Source organism: Schistocerca piceifrons, chromosome 8 (genome assembly GCF_021461385.2).
Source record: "Schistocerca piceifrons isolate TAMUIC-IGC-003096 chromosome 8, iqSchPice1.1, whole genome shotgun sequence".
NCBI lineage: Eukaryota > Metazoa > Arthropoda > Insecta > Orthoptera > Acrididae > Schistocerca > Schistocerca piceifrons.
The window spans coordinates 288,487,811-288,508,243 of NC_060145.1; positions in this window are offsets into that span (position 1 = coordinate 288,487,811).

Consider the following 20,433-nt stretch of genomic DNA (forward strand, 5'->3'; position numbering starts at 1 on the left):
AACGCGGGACCGCGCTCTATTCTGATTGTTTGAGACATATTACGACCAGTGGTAGTTCTTGTTGCCCTTTTATAACTTGATATTTCCCTTCCTCGGCGAATCGTAAGACTTCAATTAATTTCCGAATTCGTGCAAATTATGAGCTCGCAGAAAGCTATTTAAACTTTAAATAACAACATTTTTAAGCGCAAATCGGTCTCTAATACGATATTACTAACGTGATATAAATATGTTGTTGTTGTTGTGGTTTTCAGTCCTGAGACTGGTTTGATGCAGCTCTCCATGCTACTCTATCCTGTGCAAGCTTCTTCAGCTCCCAGTACCTGCTGCAGCCTCATCCTTCTGAATCTGCTTAGTGTATTCATCTCTCGGTCTCCCTCTACGATTTTTACCCTCCACCCTGCCCTCTAGTACTAAGTTGGTGATTCCTTGATGCCTCAGAATATGTCCTACCAACCGATCCCTTCTTCTAATCAAGTTGTGCCACAAACTTCTCTTCTCCCCAGTTCTATTCAATACATCCTCATTAGTTATGTGATCTACCCATCTAATCTTCAGCATTCTTCTGTAGCACCACATTTCGAAAGCTTCAATTCTCTTCTTGTCTAAACTATTTATCGTCCATGTTTCACTTCCATACATGGCTACACTCCATACAAATACCTTCAGAAAATACTTTCTGACACTTAAATCTATACTCGACGTTAACAAATTTCTCTTCTTCAGAAACGCTTTCCTTGCCATTGCCAGTCTACATTTTATATCCTCTCTACTTCGACCATCATCAGTTATTTTGCTCCCCAAATAGCAAAACTCCTTTACTATTTAAGTGTCTCATTTCCTAATCTAATACCCTCAACATCACCCGACTTAATTCGACTACATTCCATTATCCTCGCTTTGCTTTTGTTGATGTTCATCTTATACCCTCCTATCAAGACACTGTCCATTCCGTTCAACTGCTCTTACAAGTCCTTTGCTACCTCTGACAGAATTACAATGTCATCGACGAACCTCAAGGTTTTTATTTCTTCTACATGGATTTTAATACCTACTCCGAAGTTTTCTTTTGTTTCCTTTACTGATTGCTCAATATACAGATTGAATAGCATCGGGCAGAGGCTACAACCCTGCCTCACTCCTTTCCCAACCACTGCTTCCCTTTCATGCCGCTCGACCCTTATAACTGCTATCTGCTTTCTGTACAAATTGTAAATAGCCTTTCTCTCCCTCTATTTTACCCCTGCCACCTTCAGAATTTGAAGGTCAACATTGTCAAAAGCTTTCTCTAAGTCTACAAATGCTAGAAACGTAGGTTCGCCTTTTCTTAATCTTTCTTCTAAGATAAGTCGTAGGTTCAGTATTGCCTCACGTGTTCCAACATTTCTACGGAATCCAAACTGATCTTCCCCGAGGTCGGCTTCTACCAGTTTTTCCATTCGTCTGTAAAGAATTCGCGTTAGTATTTTGCAGCTGTGACTTATTAAACTGATAGTTCGGTGATTTTCACATCTGTCAACACCTGCTTTCTTTGGGATAGGAATTATTATATTCTTCTTTAAGTCTGAGGAAATTTCGCCTGTCTCATACATCTTGCTCACCAGATGGTAGAGTTTTGTCAGGACTGACCCTCCCAAGGCTGTCAGTACTCCCAGGGCCTTGTTTCGACTTAGGTATATCAGTGCTCTGTCAAACTCTTCACGCAGTATCATATCTCCCATTTCATCTTCATCTACATCCTCTTCCATTTCCATAATATTGTCCTCAAGAACATCGCCCTGTATAGACCCTCTATATACTCCTTCCACTTTCTGCTTTCCCTTCTTTGCTTAGAACCGGGTTTCCATCTGAGCTCTTGATATTCATGCAAGTCGTTCTATATTGCCTATTATGGCATTTAAATCTCCACAGATAACAGACGCGCCCTTTTGCAGCACAATGGACTCGCATTCGGGAGAACGAAGGTTCAATTCCGCGTCCGGCCATCCTGATATAGGTTTTACGCTATTTCCCTAAATCGCTTGAGGCAAATACCGGGATGGTTCCTTTGACAGGGCACTGCCGACTTCTTTCCACGTCCTTTCCTAATCTAATGAGACCGATGACCTCACTGTTTGGTGTCTTTCCCCAAATCAATCCAATCCAATCCCGTTTTGTTGCATTTATCTACTTCTCTTTGTAGGGTTTCATAAAAAGCCTCAATCTCTTCTTTATTTTCCACCTTCAGGAACACACACCCCAATCGCCGTTAGATGCCCGTGATCTGTTTCGAAACACGCTGTTAAGATTTAGTCGTGTATGTAAATATAATCCTCGGATTTAGACTTCCACTTATTATCCACTAATAGAGCTATTGCACTACTTGCTCTTTTGTCACTTCCTACCCGGGTGAGATCATCAAGTATCCATTTAAATCAATAGTTTCTCCCAGTTGTTTCTTCATTTCTGTAATTGTTGCAATGTTAATGTTTCTTTGTTTCTGTTTCTTCTGACAGCAGGCTTATCACCCTCCAAGTCGTAATGCTGAGCTTCTCCACCAAACTCCCCCCGGGTTCAAAGCCAGTCAATAATCTTTGCGACAAATCGGGGCCGTTCGCGCAATGGATTCTCAACGGAGAAACCAACGCACCTGGCCACAACACTGGAGTCGGCATGGCTCCATAATCCTGTCAGTACCTTCCAGAATCTCACTGACTCTCTTCCTGCACATTTCGCGCTGAAAAAGGCTGTTATTTAGGCTTTAGAAAGGCTGTCACAATAATGTGACTCGAGTGTGTAAATTCCCCTGAGAGATCGACTTGAGTCCACTACGAGCTGGCGAAGCATTGGAGTATCGTTCCAACAACTGTGGGCATAATAATTCAAAACAGATACCTGCAGGCAATATGTCACATAATATTGACAAGACCACTCTCTCCTTGATCTGTTTTTATTTCTGCTACGAATAGTGGTCAGTTCTGATAATAAGAGCGCTAATGATAAACTTCTAACTATCACATCGAAAAAATAAAGTTACATAATTAATTTATTTTTATTTGCGAGTACATTTTTGCAGTCCTGATACACGCCACAGTACCGTAACACGCCATTAGATGAGCCTAAAGGAAACGGTACAACCCACTGATAGAGTGGATTAGAGAGCGGTAATTTGTTTTTACCATTTGAAGAGGACCAACGCTACAACAATCGGTGCTAAGCTGGTGGAAGTGTATGGCAAAAATTCGTATGACACTATGGTTATGTGGCGCAGACGCTTCTACATTAAGGTGACAGAAGTCATAGGGTGCCTCCTAATATCGTGTCGGACCACCTTTTGCCCGGCATAGTGCAGCAGTTGTACGTGGCATGCACTCAACAGATAGCTGCAGAAATATTGAGCAATGCTGCTGCCATAGCCTCGAGAAAATGTTGCCTGTGCAGGATTTTGTGCACAAACTGATCTCTCTATTATGTCCCGGAAACGATGGGATTCATGATGTGCGATCTGAGTGGTCAAATCATTCGCTAGAACTGTCCAGAATGTTCTCCCAACTAATCACGAACAATTGTGGCCTGATGACATGGCGCATTAGCATCTATGAATATTCTGTCACTGAATGGTTGCAGATGGTTTCCAAGTAGCCGAGCATAACGATATCCACTAAAAGAGTGGTTCACTTGGGCCAGAGGACCGAATCCAGTCCACATAAACACAGGTTACACCATTATGGAGCCACGACCAGCTTGACAAGTGTCTTGTTGAGAACTTTAGTCCATGGCTTCGTGGGGTCTACGCCACACTCGTACCCTACCATCAGCTGTTACCAAATGAAACAGCGACTCATCTGACCAGGCCACGGTTTTCCAGTCCTCTAGGATCCAACTGGCATGGTCACGAGCCCAGAAGAGGTGCTGCAGGCGACGTCGTGCTGTGTTGTGTGATGTCCTTAGGTTAGTTAGGTTTAAGTAGTTCTAAGTTGTAGGGGACTGATGATCATAGATGTTAAGTCCCATAGTGCTCAGAGCCATTTTTTCGATGTCGTGCTGTTAGCAAAGGCACTCGCGTCGGTCGTCTGCTACCTTAGTTCATTAACGCCTGATTTGACCGCAGTGTCCTAACGGATACGTTCGTTATACATGTCGCACTGTGGTCTTTTCACACATTGTTACTTTTCTGTTAGCACGAACACCTCTACGCAAACGCCGCTACTTCAGCTACCATTCCGCGCTCAAAGTCTCTTATCACCCGCCGTGCGGCCATAATCACGTAAGAAACCTTTCCACATGAATGACCTGATCACAAATGACAGCTCGCAAATGCTCCGCCGTTTTACACCTTGTGTACGCAATACTACCGCCATCTGTGTATGTGAATATCGGTATCCCATGACTTCTGTCATCTCCGTGTAGTGTGGTCAGACAAGTCTGAATGACGAAGAACGAAATGACAGTCCATCTTTCTGTGAAGAACCGGTAATCACAAGAGAAGTATCAGCACTCGTGCTCAAAGACTGGCGTATCCCGATCGAGGCTATATTGGGAAATGTGAAAACCAGTTAAGGATCACGTTTCATCTCCGAGCACGACAGTTTGTACTTGGCAAAGGTACTGGATTCTGTGACCGCTCGCCTCCATACAAAATCCCGCCAATTCAGATATAGTCCCCTAAACATCGTGGTGTAGTTCTGGATGTATCGTTGTGACTCCTTGTTAAATCAAACAAAAAAATCACATAGATTTACTATCTCGGAGTAAGGCAAAGATCTAAGCATCATCCAGCAAGTTGATGCTGAGAATTTTTTGAAGCTGTCATGGTGTACAAGTAACCAGATAATGCTCGCAACGGGGAAACCATCACAATCGAACGCTACCGAAAGATCCTCTCTAGGTTATGGGAGGCTGTCTAGATGAATTTTCGCTGTTAGCTGTCCAGGGGATGTCTTTGCTCCACGAAAACGCCCCAGGTCACTCAGCATAAGACACGATTATATACGTTACTATCCTGGGCTATCAATTTTCCCTCATCCCTTCCCCTCCCATATTCACCTGACATGGCACCCAGTGACTTATCCCGGTTTCCTCGGATGAATAAAACTTTGCAGGGTAGGCATTTTTAGAATGACGTCATGATTTTCGAGGTCCAACGTTCCTGTGCGATCAAAAGGCAAATTTCTACAACCATGGAATCAGTCAACTCAACAACCGTTGAGGATAATGTGTTGAATTGAAGAGTGAATATATAGAGGAGGACCAATGTCATCACCACGTTTCATAATTGGAGGTTCTATTTTTTAAGTTAATAATGAAACATTTATCCAGTCCTTTGTAGTATACTGTAATCTATATATTGCTGGATAAAAACTGATGAATGTGTGTGTGCGTGTTTCAGCGTAGCTTTGAAACGCCAGCCGAAATTTCAACCATGCCTGATACATACAGGGGGATACCATGATGATGTTAGGAACTTTCAGAGTTGATGGAGTAGGGTAAATGTATTAATTTGATCTAAAGGAAGACGATCCCGAAACGATCGCGTCAAAAGTTATAAGCGAAAATCGTTTTGGTGCCTCAGAGAGTGGGATACGTGTACCGGTACTGTTATTGCGGAGACTGTAGGGTAGCCAACTTTCAGAGATGGTAGTATGGACCAAAACTAGAAGGAAATGTCCAATAAAGAGGGCTGTAACGTGCGTACCTTAAGAACCGCGGTTACTTGTTCATTTCCGCTACTGAAAAACACATTCTTCTGCTGAACAAGTATCCTTAGCATCTGACATATAAACTTTAGAACCCCTGTTTACTAGGCAGTTTTTCCTTGGTTTGGTCCATACTACCTCCTCTAAAAATATGGGAACGAAAGACTTCGCAATAAAAGAGATGTGCTTCACAGTACAGAGGAGAGGTGACAGTATGCACAAAACAAGAAAAAAAGCATAAGCTATGAAGTGCATACCGTAAGAGCTATAACCACTTGTTTATTTTCCCTGCTGTAAAACGCGTCTTTTCTAGTGAACAAGTGTCCTTAGCTCGTTAGGTGCTCATTATAGAGCCCATGTTTACTAAATAGTTTTTCTTGTTTTGGTCCGTAATATGTCCTTCAAACACATGGAAACCAAAGAGATTACAGTAGAGGAGATGTGTTTCACAGTATCGAAGACGAACGAGTGCTCATAGCTCTTAAGGGGGGTAGGAGTCAAACGGACCGCCTTGGAGCAGGAGAGGCACCACAGGACATTTTAATTTCCACTGTCTATACTTTTACAAAAAAATTCATGAAACTTTGTCAGCATGACCAGGAAGGATTCAGAAAACGGCTCTGAGCACTATGGGACTTAACATCTTAGGTCATCAGTCCCCTAGAACTTAGAACTACTTAAACCTAACTAACCTAAGGACTTTCAGTATTTTAAACATAGCTGCGCTACAGCAATGGTTCCACGTAAATCAGACTAAGAACAGCCGACCAATTGCAAAGGATAAAGTAATCTTTACCTAGGTTTCAATAGATATAAATCTATCTTCTTCAGAAGACACCTGGGGACAATGAACATCGTAATATATATTAAGGTATGAAACATGAGTCAAGATTTTTTTTTTTTTTTTTTCTTTATTGTATTTCAATTCCCCATCGGGGCGGGCTGGCAGCAGCATATGCGCTGCTCTTCAGCCGAAAGACATAGAACAAAACAATAGAAGACATTTAAAAACAGCAAAGGAGAGAAGAAGGCGAACATAGATATACAAAAGGGAGAACATCATGGAAGGCAATATACAAAAAAACGGGGTGACTGTAAAATGGAGATAAAAAAACTGTTTAAAAGTAGCACACACAAAAAGCCACACTCTGCGACGATTAAAAGAACACAAGGCACAGTATGACTGGAGCATGAAGGTGTTGACGGATGGCATAGCACACTGACGGCGAACCTCAAGGCAGTACACAATTAAAATCACACCTCTGGACGCACACGAGAAATAGCACGAAACACAACACTGACGTGGCACACTGATGATGATCAATACAGAGGATCTGCCAGGTTCAAGGAGATGAGGGAGACCTGAAGAAGGGAGGGAGGGAGGGAGGGGAAGAGATGGGGGAGGGGAATGGGGGTCGCTCGGAAGAGGGCCAGGTAGGGAGGGATGTGGGAAGGAGAGAGGCAAGTATGGGGTGCAGGGTCTCAGGGGAGGGGGGTTGAGTCAAGAATAAAGTTTAACATATATTAGGAAAATATTGTATTACAAGATGTGAGAAAGATTCTTGGTACTTACAATATTATAACAACATGAAGTGATATGTCCTTAGCGTTTAGGCAAACATCTGCATAGTTACATTAATCATATAAAATATAGCCCTGACACCAGGGTTTGTCAAACAAATAAAATAGGTACATAGAAGTTGCAGAGCGCCTAAGCGACTGAGTAAAATCGGCCAGCGTAGTAGCACAGCGGCCAGGGCAGGTGGCGCTCATGTCTCGGACTATGTGCCGATAGGCGTACTGAAGTAACATTTGAAACATCAATTTTAAATGCGTTCTTAAATAGAGTGATAATAGATAAATTGGCAAGCATTTGACACTCCCGTTATGACATTGTGGGAGGTATAGGAACAATAACGTAGATACATACATCAAAAAGACAGGTGGCGCTTCCGCCGTGAGTTACATGCAGTGGTCTATAGAGCCAACTTATAAAGTTATATTACCATATTAGTGAAGCCCATAGAACGTATATAAGTCAAACCATCAAGAACAATCAGTAATGGCTTTTAAGAAAATTACGAGAGCTGGTCTACAATCCAGTTACTACGTAATATAGAATAAGAGAAAATTACATGAGGGCCGCTGTAGTGGCAGCCATATATCGTGAAAAGAACACATTATATAAACGATAGTAAACTGGAGGATTTGAAAGTGCATTATAGCTTCCTGAGGAAATAGACTACTGAGGTTACTAACAATAATGTTATATATTACACAGTATGGGTTTAAAGCCTTCGAAAAATTGTTTACAGGCAAGGTTCAACTGATCATTAAGAATATTGCCGTCTTTGAGCTCTAGATGTTTAAAAATAAATAGCTCTTCCCACAGATCTAGTCTCCGTCCTTTGACCTGTCTATGTAGGATAACCGTGTCTTCTAACTGTTTAGGCGTATGGCCAGTTAACAAGAGGTGTTCAGCAAAGGTAGAGTTGCGAATATTCGTTCCTTTTTTACTTAACAGGTGTTCTTTATATCGTGTTTTCACAGCTCTGCCGGTTTGACCAATATAATAAGAGGGGCAGTTATTACAGGTTAGCTTGTAAATACCTGAATTAGAAAACCATTCGCTGGCAATCTCTACTGACTGTACAAGATTTCTTTTTAAACTGTTATCTGTAGAAAAGGAAACGTTACAGTTATATTTTTTATTCAGAAGACGTTTAATCCTATACGATAAGTTACCCAGGAAAGGGATGGAAATAAATTTTTTAGTTTCTGTGGTATCCGTGGGGAGAATATTTCTCAAAGTCGAACATTTTTGGGAGATTTTCTTATTGAACAGGTAATCGATCATATTCTGGTTATACCCATTATTAACCGCAATCGCTTTGATGACATTCAATTCCTTTTTTTGATCCGCAGGTGATAAAGGAGTGGTTATCATTCGGTGAATGGCGGAATGAAAAAATGCCAATTTATGAGCTTTTGGATGGGTTGAGTCAGCAGGAATGACATTATCAGAATATGTTTCCTTGCGGAAGATATTAAAATGGAAGGAATTATCTTCTATAGAAATTGTTAAATCGAGAAAATTAAGTTCACGTTTATCATTTTGAAGTTCTTTTGTGAAGGAAATTTTTTCATGCAAACCGTTGAAAGTGTTAAAGAAATGCTCTAGCTCATGATCAGTGCCATCAAAAGCAATGAAAATGTCATCAACATACCGTGCATAATAGCGGATCTTGTGGCATAATTCTGAACTTGAATTGAAGAACGTTGTTTCTAGGGCGTTAATGAAAACCTCTGCTAGAATACCGGCGAGGGGGCTACCCATAGCTAGACCATCTGGTTGTACATACATTTTCCCGTTAAATGTGAAGTAATTGTATTTTAAAATGACCTTGAGCAAACCAATGAGTTCGGCAATCTGAGTTTCACTTAATTTTTTGTGTTTAAGAAGATTCTCTTTTACAAGGTCTATGGTTTCATCAACCGGAACATTTGTGTAAAGGCTGACGATGTCAAAGGACACCAGCCTAGTGTCAGGTGTACAACTTATAGATTGAATATTGTGAATTAATTCCTTACTGTTTTTTACAGAAAAATTATTTTCAAAAGTGAAAGCATCTTTAATTTTAAAATGGAGGTGCCTAGCAAGTGTGTGATGTGGACTGCCTATACCATTCACTATAGGGCGGATCGGGTGATTTTGTTTATGCAGTTTAAACTGACTTCTAAGCACTGGTGGTTTAGGGTTCATATTTATAAGCCCTTTCTTTTGGAACTTATTGAACAAGCTGACGGAATTCGTTAAAGTACGCCGGATTTCATTTTGCAGTTCAGTAGTAGGATCTACAGTAACCTCAGTGATGTCGTTTTCCTCAAAAAACTTTACAGTCTTCTCTATATATTCATTTTTATAAGCCACGGCCACGGTGTTCCCTTTGTCACTCTTAGTGATTAATGCGTCGTGCTCTCTAAGTTTATGATTAATGCTTTTTATTATACTATATTCGCCCGATTGCTTATTAGGAGATAATTTAATTTCTTTTTCTATTATGTTGTTACATTCGTAGGCACATTTGACTTGCTCCGTTTTCTCTAATTTCAGAGATTCTAAACCGATTTTTAGATCTACAATGAGATTACAAATAACTGGATATTTATCGAGTTTAGCAGGCAAGTTATATTTAAGGCCTTTACACAACAAGTCATTTTCGGCCTGCGTAAAAGAGATATTGGTTTTATTTAGTACTCTATCGTAAAATAGGTGCTTAACACTATTGTCTGCTGTATTATCACTTTTACTTGTGGTCCTATTACTAAACTTTAAAAGCTTTCTTTCATGTCTGGCCTTGATTATTTCTTTACGATTAGAGAGCCATTCATTAATACTATTCCACAGGTGGTCAATTTGAAAAATTTCAAACAGTGTAACAGGTTGCCTTCTATTAAAAAGAAGCTAGTGCATTTAGTCATTTCCGAGAGCACAGTAAATTTGTACAAGAAAAAAGATGTCCTTAATAGTGAAGCCTACTGTATACACCTATTTTTAACTAAAGCCTTTAAAGATCTTTGTAATTTTCAAATTGACCACCTGTGGAATAGTATTAATGAATGGCCCTCTAATCGTAAAGAAATAATCAAGGCCAGACATGAAAGAAAGCTTTTAAAGTTTAGTAATAGGACCACAAGTAAAAGTGATAATACAGCAGACAATAGTGTTAAGCACCTATTTTACGATAGAGTACAAAATAAAACCAATATCTCTTTTACGCAGGCCGAAAATGACTTGTTGTGTAAAGGCCTTAAATATAACTTGCCTGCTAAACTCGATAAATATCCAGTTATTTGTAATCTCATTGTAGATCTAAAAATCGGTTTAGAATCTCTGAAATTAGAGAAAACGGAGCAAGTCAAATGTGCCTACGAATGTAACAACATAATAGAAAAAGAAATTAAATTATCTCCTAATAAGCAATCGGGCGAATATAGTATAATAAAAAGCATTAATCATAAACTTAGAGAGCACGACGCATTAATCACTAAGAGTGACAAAGGGAACACCGTGGTCGTGGCTTATAAAAATGAATATATAGAGAAGACTGTAAAGTTTTTTGAGGAAAACGACATCACTGAGGTTACTGTAGATCCTACTACTGAACTGCAAAATGAAATCCGGCGTACTTTAACGAATTCCGTCAGCTTGTTCAATAAGTTCCAAAAGAAAGGGCTTATAAATATGAACCCTAAACCACCAGTGCTTAGAAGTCAGTTTAAACTGCATAAACAAAATCACCCGATCCGCCCTATAGTGAATGGTATAGGCAGTCCACATCACACACTTGCTAGGCACCTCCATTTTAAAATTAAAGATGCTTTCACTTTTGAAAATAATTTTTCTGTAAAAAACAGTAAGGAATTAATTCACAATATTCAATCTATAAGTTGTACACCTGACACTAGGCTGGTGTCCTTTGACATCGTCAGCCTTTACACAAATGTTCCGGTTGATGAAACCATAGACCTTGTAAAAGAGAATCTTCTTAAACACAAAAAATTAAGTGAAACTCAGATTGCCGAACTCATTGGTTTGCTCAAGGTCATTTTAAAATACAATTACTTCACATTTAACGGGAAAATGTATGTACAACCAGATGGTCTAGCTATGGGTAGCCCCCTCGCCGGTATTCTAGCAGAGGTTTTCATTAACGCCCTAGAAACAACGTTCTTCAATTCAAGTTCAGAATTATGCCACAAGATCCGCTATTATGCACGGTATGTTGATGACATTTTCATTGCTTTTGATGGCACTGATCATGAGCTAGAGCATCTCTTTAACACTTTCAACGGTTTGCATGAAAAAATTTCCTTCACAAAAGAACTTCAAAATGATAAACGTGAACTTAATTTTCTCGATTTAACAATTTCTATAGAAGATAATTCCTTCCATTTTAATATCTTCCGCAAGGAAACATATTCTGATAATGTCATTCCTGCTGACTCAACCCATCCAAAAGCTCATAAATTGGCATTTTTTCATTCCGCCATTTACCGAATGATAACCACTCCTTTATCACCTGCGGATCAAAAAAAGGAATTGAATGTCATCAAAGCGATTGCGGTTAATAATGGGTATAACCAGAATATGATCGATTACCTGTTCAATAAGAAAATCTCCCAAAAATGTTCGACTTTGAGAAATATTCTCCCCACGGATACCACAGAAACTAAAAAATTTATTTCCATCCCTTTCCTGGGTAACTTATCGTATAGGATTAAACGTCTTCTGAATAAAAAATATAACTGTAACGTCTCCTTTTCTACAGATAACAGTTTAAAAAGAAATCTTGTACAGTCAGTAGAGATTGCCAGCGAATGGTTTTCTAATTCAGGTATTTACAAGCTAACCTGTAATAACTGCCCCTCTTATTATATTGGTCAAACCGGCAGAGCTGTGAAAACACGATATAAAGAACATCTGTTAGGTAAAAAAGGAACGAATATTCGCAACTCTACCTTTGCTGAACACCTCTTGTTAACTGGCCATACGCCTAAACAGTTAGAAGACACGGTTATCCTACATAGACAGGTCAAAGGACGGAGACTAGATCTGTGGGAAGAGCTATTTATTTTTAAACATCTAGAGCTCAAAGACGGCAATATTCTTAATGATCAGTTGAACCTTGCCTGTAAACAATTTTTCGAAGGCTTTAAACCCATACTGTGTAATATATAACATTATTGTTAGTAACCTCAGTAGTCTATTTCCTCAGGAAGCTATAATGCACTTTCAAATCCTCCAGTTTACTATCGTTTATATAATGTGTTCTTTTCACGATATATGGCTGCCACTACAGCGGCCCTCATGTAATTTTCTCTTATTCTATATTACGTAGTAACTGGATTGTAGACCAGCTCTCGTAATTTTCTTAAAAGCCATTACTGATTGTTCTTGATGGTTTGACTTATATACGTTCTATGGGCTTCACTAATATGGTAATATAACTTTATAAGTTGGCTCTATAGACCACTGCATGTAACTCACGGCGGAAGCGCCACCTGTCTTTTTGATGTATGTATCTACGTTATTGTTCCTATACCTCCCACAATGTCATAACGGGAGTGTCAAATGCTTGCCAATTTATCTATTATCACTCTATTTAAGAACGCATTTAAAATTGATGTTTCAAATGTTACTTCAGTACGCCTATCGGCACATAGTCCGAGACATGAGCGCCACCTGCCCTGGCCGCTGTGCTACTACGCTGGCCGATTTTACTCAGTCGCTTAGGCGCTCTGCAACTTCTATGTACCTATTTTATTTGTTTGACAAACCCTGGTGTCAGGGCTATATTTTATATGATTAATGTAACTATGCAGATGTTTGCCTAAACGCTAAGGACATATCACTTCATGTTGTTATAATATTGTAAGTACCAAGAATCTTTCTCACATCTTGTAATACAATATTTTCCTAATATATGTTAAACTTTATTCTTGACTCATGTTTCATACCTTAATATATATTACGATGTTCATTGTCCCCAGGTGTCTTCTGAAGAAGATAGATTTATATCTATTGAAACCTAGGTAAAGATTACTTTATCCTTTGCAATTGGTCGGCTGTTCTTAGTCTGATTAACCTAAGGACATCACACACATCCATGCCCGAGGTAGGATTCGAACCTGCGACCGTAGCGGTCGCGCGGTTCCAGACTGAAGCGCCCAGAACCGCTCGGCCACTTCGGCCGGCGAAGGATTCAGAATTCACACTCATAGGAGTGGAAGTTCGAAAAAATAACGAAATAATTTTTTTTACATGTGAAATTTCATCATTTTTTCACTTACTAATGGCAGTAGTTGTTGCTATAGGTACACTTTTCTTCACAAATAAGAGAGATTCTTCGATGAATTGTGCACAGCATACAAACCATACTTATAGGTGTATGAAACTCTAGAATTTTCTAAATCTATTAAAAACTGTGATAAAAATTGAGGTAATTAAATATAAAGTTTGTGTTTTTCTTAAACATGTAGTTTAAAATATAACAGTTCATTCGGTTTTTCATAAATTAAATAAATTCTAGAGTTTCATACACCTGTGAGTATGCTATCTATGATGTGCAAAATTCATCGAAGAATCTCTCTAACTTATGAACAAAAGTGTACCTATAGCAACAAAAATGATGAAATTTCACACGTAAAAAGTTTATTTTGTTATGTTTTCGAACTTCCACTGCAATGAGTGTGAATCTTGAATCTTTCCTGGTGATGTTGACAAAGTTTTATGAATTTATTTGTAATAGTATAGACACTGGAAATTAAAATGTCCTGTGATGCCTCTCCTGCTCCAAGTCGGCCCGTTTGACGTCCTACCCCCCTTAAGGTGTGCATTTTAGAGCCCATGTTTAGTAGACTTTTTTTTTCTTGTTTTGACCCATAGGTCTATACCGCCTCCGAAAAGTTGCCAGCGCTACCATCTTCAGAGGCATCAGAACTGTTTTCACTTATAAATTTCGACTCGGCCGTTTCCGAGCCCGGTCCCCTTCCTCAAATTGACGCATTTACCCATCATCACCCTGTTAATAGGAGGGAACAGCTGCCTTGTGGTAGTAATTACCAACCATTTCTATTTATGGGGATAGGGTTTGGAAAGTATGGTGACATGTAAGCAATACTCCGTAAGGCTTGCAAGCCATTTCAACGTACACGTAGGAGCTTTTACGTGGAAAGAGCGAACTGTTGGCGGCGTAAGGCGTGGAGTGTGCGTGTGAAGGTGACAGAGTGTAAAATAATGAAAACTGGACTACATTAGGTAAAGATTTTTTGCTTGTGGAACTGCTCAGCTGGCTATATGGTCTCAGCGACAGTGGGGCTGACACGTTGGGGAAATTATGGAACGACCTGAGCAATTTCAACCAAACCGGATACACACCTGATTTAATATCTGGAAAAATATATGCTGTAGGTTCTGGTTGGTTCAAATGGCTCTGAGCACTATGGGACTTAACAGCTGAGGTCAACAGTCCCCTAAAACTTAGAACTACTTAAACCTAACTAACCTAAGGACATAACACACATCCATACCCGAGGCAGGATTCGAACCTGCGACCGTGGCGGACTCGCGGTTCCAGACTAAAGCGCCTAGAACCGCTCGGCCACTTCGGCCGGCGTAGGTTCTGGACAACGCCAGCTATGCTAAGGTTTGGTTGGGGTGTGTAACTAGTCAATACCGAATAATCAGCTCGTGAAGAAATAAAAATTATCGGCCACCACGGCAAGACAGCTCTAAGATACAGAAGGATTATTCATTTCCTCGTACTGTACGCGTAATTCTAAATCTCAAAACTTGCAGCAGTTAGAATGGTAAGTGCACCGCTCCCAGAAGCATTATCACAGTCTCACAATGTCGCTTGCAGGTGCTGGGGACAGCAGCTGTGGCCCTGAGAAACCAATGCGAAGAAAGAAAGAGAGAGAGAGAGTGAGCATAGGACCTGAATGTCAGGGACCGCACTCTTCGCCTCGGCAGTTGCATGCGCTCACTGCCGAGGTCACGTACCCGTTGCACGTGGCGGAACCCGTGCCAGGGCGACAACGGTGCATGTGTCCATAGCTCGGAAACGCTGGTCTCGTATTCGGACGAATACCTTTCGATTTTCCCTCCGAACGATCCAGTATTTTAAAAATTAAAAAGAAGACCATCACTGTTGCGGCGTTGTATGTGATCCTTGTCGAGAGCATGGGGGGGGGGGGGGGGTTGTATTCCCGGTTGCACGGGCTGAGTTAATGGCTTCACAGCAATTTTCTGCATCTCTGGTTGTTGCATGATTCATTCCACCCCATCAGCACAAAGAGCCGTTATCCACTTTCTTCGCGAAGAAGGAATGCATGCTTCACAAATTTGCAGCAGAATGAAAGAGATGTGCGGCGAGCACTGTCTTTAACGTTGCACAATATTCTGGTGGTGTCGGTGTTATCAGACAGGACGCATAAACATCAAAGACATTCCACCCCAAGCGCTGGGTAGGCAGACGTCATCACCAGTGCCACGATTTCGGCTGCGCAGGGGCTAATATGGACGTATCGTCGGCTCACCACGTGTGGCATTGCTCTTGAATTGTCAACAAGCAGACGAACTGGGCATCACGTAATCCACGAGAAGCTTCTCTGTGTGAAAGTTTGTACTCAGTGGGTGACCAACCATTTTTCAGATAATTAGAAGACGGCGGGAATAGGTGTTTGTCTGCCCCATCTGTTGAGATACCAGGCCAAGGAACGGATTTCATTGCTCGGATTGTGGCCTGTGATGAAACGTGGTGGCCGGCCGCTGTGGTCGAGGGGTTATAGGCGCTTCAGGTTCGAATCCTGCCTCGGGCATGGATGTTTGTGATATCCTTAGGTTAGTTAGGTTTAAGTAGTTCTAAGTTCCAGGGGGCTGATGACCTCAGATGTTAAGTCCCATAGTGCTCAGAGCCATTTGAACCGTTTTGAAACGTGGTGTCACCACTTCCATCCTGCCTCCAAACGTGTTAGCATGGAGAGGCTGCATCCCAGCTCCCCTTGTCCGAAAAATGACCACTCTCCCCCTTTGGCCGGAAAAATGATGCTCAGTTTCTTTTTCGGCGAAGAACGACCTTTAGTCATCGACTGGCTACCGCGGGGTACAACAGTTAACGCTGTGCAATATTGCAATACCTTTCTGAAGCTCGTTCATCAAGCATAAGCTCAGGTGCAAGCTCTCGAATAGGATAGTGCTTCTCCAAAACAACACCAGTTCACTTGTGTCCGAGAAGACCGTTCAACTACTTCAGAACTTTCGATGGAAGGTACTGGAACATCCACCTTACAGTCCCGATATCCTTATGCGGCTCGCGTATCTTCGGCCCCTTAAAAAAATCTCAGAAACGTCAGGGGTTCAGCTGTGACGAGGAAGTGCAGGACAGCGCGGATAACTGGATCCGTCAGGAATCCAGAACTTTCTACACTGAAGCCATCCACTCCCTTCCAACTCGCTGACCTGAGTGTATCAATGTCAGTGACAATGAAATGTAACTGTAAAACTGTTATCAAAATCTCTACGCTTACATGTAGCCCTTTTTCATTTGGACACACATTATACAAGAATTTAGTTATACAAGAAACGTTGTTCATCATATTTTTTTAAGCAAGCCTGATACTTCTTTTTGTAGGAGGACTTAAATTTGTTACTTGCAATGATGAGTGTAAGTATCACCATATAGTGTCTGAAAACTGTTGTCCTTCAATGTATTTCTTCAAGAGAGGGGAAAGGAAATAACAGGCAAATACGAGGTTTGGCGAATAAGTGGGCCGGGGAGGGGGGGGGGGGGCGACTGAGCAATTCAGCCTCATTATTTGCCGAAAACTTTTGTACACTTTTGGTAGTATGGGGACAGGCTTTACCATGCAGCAGATACCAGAATCCCTTTGCGATATATCGAGGGAGCACATGTCTGATTCTCTTTAGGAACCGATTCAAGCTGGCGTTGTAGATGGCAGCATTCAAGGAAGTGGCTTCTGGCAGGTATTCTTTAAGAATGGTTGCTCCAACAGTAAAGAAGCCACCCAACCGTGTCCTGGTGCGCGACTTCTTTCATCAACACTTTCTGATTTCGACGATCCTGCGCTGCGCTGCCATATACTTTGCCTCTTGGTTTCTGCGTCGTACTTCGGACACCACGACGTGTCTACCACAGGAGAGGTAGCATCACAATCCATCGTGTGCATAAATTCTTCACCATGCCATGTTTCCATTCAAGAGGCAATGAGGCAATAACAATGACCGCTATGCTTATGTATTTTTTAAGTTACAACTGAAAAATCGCTGCCACACGACACTCAGCCAACGGTTCGCCTGTTCACAGATGATGTCTGATCAAGAGCTAGAGAATTTCCTCGATTTTGTCTTTGTCTCACTACGGAAAACAGTTGCAACATCTATTAATATAAACAGAAGCAGATAAAATGCGGTATGTTCCATTGATTTGTTGTCAGTGTAGAAGTTGCAAATAGGGATTTTTGAAAGTTGTGCATGAGAGAAATTTTTTCTCTCACTATGATATTTTAAAGCACCTACATTACTCTAAAGACTTCCTTTTGCTTTCTTTAATCCCTGTTCAGATCGACAGATCCACGGAGAGTTCTTCGAATGCTATTACGATAGAAGGAAAAAAAAAAACAAACAAAAAAAGTCCAGACAAAAATATTTATTTCTAAGATATCTTTTGAAAGCAACTAATTTTTCCCTCGTTAACATTTAAAATTGTGGAGTTGATTTCATTTCCTCCAAATTCCAGCACCTTCCATTCAACATGAGCTTTACTACTATATTAGCATTCTTAATCATTTTAACTGATTCAACTATGGGTTTTTGGTGAAACATTGTATCTTGTATTAACTAAATAAAACAATTTTTTGGCCTTGTTTCACAAATTTTATCATTACCGAAGACCCACGTTTCGGGTTATAAGTCCATTTTCTAGTACATGACTGATCCTAAAGATGAGAAAGTAGCAGAGATATACATGTCATCTTCTTAAATCATCGATCCTTGACTTAAACTGTAAGTACCATTCTTATCCATCATCTGTCAGAGATCATTGCAACAGCGGAAAGTTCCACGGGACTGGAACAAGGCCCAGGTCATAGCAATCTATAAAAAGGGTGGAAAATCGGATGCACATAATTACTGGCGAATTTCACTGAAATCGCTTTGTTGTAGAATCATGGAACATATTTTGTGTTCGGACATAATGACCTTTCTAGACTCTGAGAAGCTCATCTGCAGAAACCAGCATGGTTTTAGGAAACAGCAGCCATGCGAGACACAGCTGGCCCTCCTTGTGCATGATGTACAACAGGCTCTAGATACCGGCTCTCAGGTTGATGCCATGTTTCTCGACTTTAGAAAGGCGTTGGACTCAGTTCTGCACTGTCGCTTGCTCCAAAAAGTGCGCGCTTACGGCCTATCCGATGATATATGCGGTTGGATAGATAGTTTTCTAACAGACAGGAAGCAGTATGTCGTCCTGAACTGGTTGACTTCAACAGCAACAAGCGTAACTTCCGGTGTGCCCCAGGGCAGTGTAATAGGTCCGCTACCTTTTGCGATTTACATAAACGATCTGGTTGATGGTATTGATAACGGCATTAGACTGTTTGCCGAGGATGCTGTAGTCAACTGGAAAGTAGTATCACACTAAAGTTGTGAACAAATTAGTGAGGATTTGCAGAAGATAAATGCGTGGTGTAATAACTGGCAGTTATCTCTCAATATTAGTAAGTGTAACCTACTGCGTATAACAAGGCGAAAATCCCCAATAATGTACGAGTACAAAATAAATGCCCAGTCTTTGGAAGCGGTAACATCAGTCAAGTATCTGGCTGTGACTATCCGATATGATCTCAAAAGGAACGATCAGATTACACAAGTAACGGGCAAGGCGAACTCTAGATTGCGGTTTATTGGTAGAATACTGAAGCGATGCAGTCCTTCAACAAAGAAAATAGCTTACAATGCCTTAGTTCGTCTGTATGGTACCCTTACGAGTTGGGTCTGATTCAAGAGATTGAGAAGGTCCAAAGAAGAGCGAGAAGATTCGTGACTGGTACATTTAGACGTCGCGAGAGCGTTACAAATCTCGTAGAAAGTCTGAAACGGGACACAATTTCAGATAGACGGCGCGCTAAGCGGAAAAGGCTGCTCATTAAATTCCGAAATCCGATCTTCACCGATGATGCAGAGCATATATTATTACCACCAACTTTCAGATCGCGCAATGATCACCATTCAAAGATAAGGGAAATTAGAGCTCGTACTGAGGCGTTCAGACAGTAGTTTTTCCCTCGCGCGATCCGCGACTGGGACAGACGAGGGGAAATACGACTTTGGCGCGAATTGTGCCCTCCGCCACACACCGCTTGGTGGCTAGCGGAGTATATATGTAGATGTAGATATTATATATATTGATAAATTTGACGCAGTTACATTTGGACTTACAAAAATAAGCAGGCCAGTATTTACACTAACGATGACTAAACGTTCACTGCAGTAGAGCTGTGCAAAGGATTGGAAATTTTTGTCACGCAACCTCCATGCGGCGCCGATCTCTCTCCATGCGATATCCATATTTCCGGAACCCTCAAGAAAGACACTCATGGCTATCAATTTGCTACGAAGAGGTGTACGAACGGATAGAATCATGGTTCTGCAAATAACAATAAACATTTTTCCATGAAGGCCCTGGCATCTTGTCTTAGAGTGGGATAAATTTGTTAACAGTTGTGCCGATTACTTTTGAAATAACAAAGAGTTTACTTCCTTTTTTCCATTTGTTTCACTTTCATTTAAGTGCCCCTTACAAAACCAACAGATCAAAAAGAAAATAATGCAAACTGGAACAAGTTAGCGAGTTTTTGCATACAGGTAAATGGGAAATATCACGTAATGAGTAGCAAAAGAAGTAAATGGTTCAAATGGCTCTGAGCACTATGGGACTTAGCATCTGAGGTTATCAGTCCCCTAGAACTTAGAACTACTTAAACCTAACTAACCTAAGGACACCACACACATCCATGCCCGAGGCAGGGTTCGAACCTGCGACCGTAGCGGTCGCGTGGTGCCAGACTGCAGTGCCTAGAACCACTCGGACACTGCGGCCGGCGAAAGAAGTAAATCGAATATTATCAACGGCCAGGAGTTTTCGAACTATTTTTCCGCTCTGTCGGAAGCAGT